Source organism: Rhinopithecus roxellana, chromosome 1 (assembly GCF_007565055.1).
Source record: "Rhinopithecus roxellana isolate Shanxi Qingling chromosome 1, ASM756505v1, whole genome shotgun sequence".
In the NCBI taxonomy this organism is placed as follows: Eukaryota; Metazoa; Chordata; class Mammalia; order Primates; family Cercopithecidae; genus Rhinopithecus; species Rhinopithecus roxellana.
In genome coordinates, this window is record NC_044549.1 from 107,103,646 (window position 1) to 107,107,883 (window position 4,238).

Below are 4,238 nucleotides of genomic sequence, written 5' to 3' on the forward strand. Positions count from 1 at the left end.
CTGAGGTAATAATTGGTTTCAGAATTTACACATTCTATAACAATTATAATATTTTTGTCCAGGTCTTTTGAAAAGAGGGCTAAAAGCATTGTGAATCACAGAGGCAAGAGTGGTAGCTTGACCTGGGTGAAAATTGTACTTCTCCTTATTCATTGAGTAACTCAATGTCTTAATTTCCTTAACTATAAAATGAGAATAGTAATAATATCTAACTTGTAAGTCTGTGATAAGGCTAAGTTAGATAATACAGTGAGCATGAAGTACCTAAAATATTCTTGATGCACAGAAGGTGCTCACAGCCATGTGTGAGGGTGCCCGGTAGATGGAGCTGAACATGGTAGGACACGTGGGAAGCCAGTCTCAGGGGATTCATGATCTCCTCCATTAGCTCTCTGGAGGATGATTAGGGTGCTGAGTTTAAACTACAGGATAGGCTATTACCCCTGCCCATGGGTGGGAATCATGGGTCAGAGCAGGGTGGGAGACATTCCCGGTTTGCGACACCTCACTCTAGGAACACTGGAAAAATAGACGCCATGGTTCCTGGAAGACTTATAACTGCTATCACCACAGAACTAGTCTAAGTAACCCATCCCAACTCGACCAGGCTGTATTATCTGCAAATTTAATCTGGATCTAAAAATGTTTCAGGACACTTCCCAAATTTGGCATGTACTAACTCAGTAAGAATCAATTATCTAGTTCTCATTACCTTCCAGCAGAAAAACTGTTTTGATGTTAGTGAAGATGTGGGAAAGGGAGGAAAGAAAAAGCAATTTGTCATGGATAACTTTCCAAACCTTAGTTTCCATTGTCTGGTTATGCCAGCTGCTGTCTGCTGGTTTTGAGGCAATTTATAGCTGGAAGACACAGGACTCCACATTTCTTCATTTGGGGTCTGAATGATGGCTTTTTTCATGATATTGTAGTCACAGTTCTATACATGAGTTAGGGCAGCCACAATACTGTGGGTAAAAGGATAAATCCCTCACTGCCTTCTCTTATCTCCAAAGCAGTTGGGAGTGGGGAGGAGGCCATTTACCCCAAAGCAATAAAATGAGGGTGGGAGATGTGCCTGTGTCAGAAATGGCAGCTGGAAGCATGCTTTGCTGAAATGCTCTCAGATGCAAATGCATTATTATACAAATCTCTCTTCCCCAGTTGCAGAAGGACAAACTGAGAGAGGATGATAGAGGAGAAACCCTCGATCTTCAGGGCAAGCCCTTTTAAGATCTGCTCATTCCACGTATGTCCCTGGTAGCACATTGCCCAAACACTGCTCTCCAAGGACTCAAGGAAACTTTTCCCAAAGCTTTGTTTTTTGGGGTTTTTAAAGGTATTTTCCATAATTCATTAAATGTGTTCTTTCTCACGATCTCACATGCTTGAGTAATTCCTGAGTGCAGCAACTCAATACTGTGGTACAGTTTCTGTTTCATTAGCTGTGTAAACTCACATAAGTTTCTCTACCTCTTTAATCTCAGTTTCATCATCTGTAAAATGGACATAATGACCCCTATGTCACAGTGTTATTGTGGGAGTGAAATGAAGTCATTTGCACCCTCTTTCCTCTCACCCTTCTCCCAGACTCTACCAATTCTGCATCCCACATGTCTCTAGGATGGATTCCCTTTTCTCCATTGTCCTGCTGACACATCATCTTTCACCTGGACCCTAGCAGGACCCTCCATCCCCCTGCCACAGATGCCAGAGGGATTTTTCAGAATGCACACTGACTCTCCTCCACCCAAAGTTCTTTGCTCACCCTCACTGGCCCTAGGCTAAGGTCCAAACTGGAGCAGAACACCCATGGCTCGGTGATCCCACCCTAAGGATCCCCCCACCACCGGCTTTGGCCTCCATCCACCTCACTCTCCACATACAGTTTCCCACGTCACATAGCAAACGACAGCATTTACTTTTCCACCAAACTCTCTGTCTCTCTTTGTCGCTCTCTTTTTCAAGTCTATTGGGTCTTTACACAAGTTACCTTCTCTGCACAGGGGGCTCTAGCTCCTTTTTTCCACCCAGAACATTCCCATGCACTCTTCAATACTCGGCACAAGAATCATCTTGTCCACAAAGTTTCTTTCTCCATCTCCCAGGAAGAGGTGGGCTCCCCTTTCTTTGCACAACACCTCCTGCCTCCATGCAGGCACTTTTCATTTCATTGTGTCACAGTCTACCTCACCTTGCTGTCAGCTCCAGCAACTGTCTTTGTAGCCTCAGGGTACTGCACAGGTCTGCAAAGAAGAATGACTCAAAATATGTCGGCCTAAATGAACTAATAAATGCAAAGTGTTCTTCCTTTTAAATGATGACTTTCTTATCTCCCTCCCTCCTGTCTCAAGAAGTCAAACTCACTTTCAGGAACAAGGACAAACTGCATGGATCTAGCTCAGCTCAAAGCAGACAGGACAGGGAGGAGCCATTATTTTCAGCCCAAGCAAAATAATAGGGGGACTCAAAATGATAAGAAATACAATGCTTGATTCTCATAACATTTATGTTGTCAATGACACTCCATCTATTTCAAGAAAGTATCTGGGGATAGTTCATAAATATTAAAGCATCTTTAAAACATGACGAGTTAAAGAAATAAAACCCAGAACAAAAATATTTTAAAGGGAGTAAAGAATGAGATGCCTCAGTCTCCTGGAATATTAGTGGTCTGTAAGAGTGGGGCTGGGGAGGAGGAAGGAATGTGCCCTTGACTGCTCTGGTAGATTCTTTAGAAGTGAGAGCATCCAGGAGTTGTATGGCCTTTGAGCGGGGGACAAAAGCTACTTATGAGATGGCAGAATTGAGAATCCAAAAGATGGTTACAACTGTGTGGTCCACACGTGCAGTGGACAAAGCTGAGATTTTTGGTTTAAATTTTTGATTGGATATTGTATTTTAGGCACATCTTTGTCCTTGGAAGACTTTTAGTGGCCTAGGTTTATTTCTGAACAAACACATTCCCTCATATTCTTCTCCTGGTTTAAAAATTTGTCTCTTAATTATAATTGAAAATACAATAAAAAGGGAATCCAAGCAGTACTTCATTCCTTTGATTAAACAATTCCTAGGACTTTTAGTCCTGGGAAGAGACGAGGCACTTGGAGGCTCATGAGCCAGCTCTGTGAGTGGCTCTGATGCAGCAACATGGCACAGTGAGGACGTCTCTCGGGTCATGCACCCTCTTTCCTACTTGCGCCTCTGCAATGGTGTTATCAGGGCTTCAGTCTCAGCATTTCAAGGAAAAAAGAAAATTATTTGAATAGACAGCTTTACAGTTTATGCAGAAAAGAAATTGGAACCTGAAGGATGACGTTGAAAACTACCATAAGAGCAATAGACTCCACTCTGTAATAAAAAGAAACAAAATACTGATGTATGCAAAAGCACAGATGAACCTCAAAAGCATCAGGCTAAGTGAAAGAAGCCAGCCACGAGAGATTACACACTGCATGACTCCGTTTGTATGATATTCTGGAAAAGGTAAAGCAATAGAGACAGAAATCAGATCAGGGATGGGGATGAGGGGAGGGGATTTGCTAGAAAGGGATGCAAAGGAATTTAGCGGGTGATGGAGCTGTTCTGTGTCTTGATTGTGGCATTATTACAAGACTGTTATTACAGTTTTATTGTATTGAATTTCACTGTATGAAAATCATACCGCAATAAACCTCGCTTACATACATACACTCAGGACCGTCCTGCTGGAGATTATTGGAATCAGGGTCTGTGGAGGTGTCTGGGAAATGGCCACTTGGATTTTGCCTGTGTTATCCATTAAAACTCTGTGGCAGATTTTGTCTGGAAAAAGAGTTCTGCTGCTAAAAACACTTGGAAACCACAGGATAAGATGAATGCCAGTGAGGGGCAGCCGAGGTTTCTTAAGAGAGCAGTGCCTGTCTTCATTGTTGTTGTTGTTTTTACATGTATCTTACTAGGAGACAGAAACCAGAAGAGGAATAAAAAAAGACTATGTGTAATTACTTGCCCTGAGTAACCCCACAAGTGTTTTCTTTCCTTACAATTTAGTCTCAATAAGGACTCTGCACTCTCTAAATTTAGGACCAATGGCATGGAAGCCTTCTATTTTTGCCAGCTTGGAAGAGTCACCTAAATGATGCCCCTCAGGGTAAAGAGGTGCAAGTGAGCGACGCCTTTGTTAACCCCAGACAAGCCCCTGATGGGCTTTACTGGCCCCCAAACAGCAACCATAGTACAGCAATAAGAGGACTTCGGAA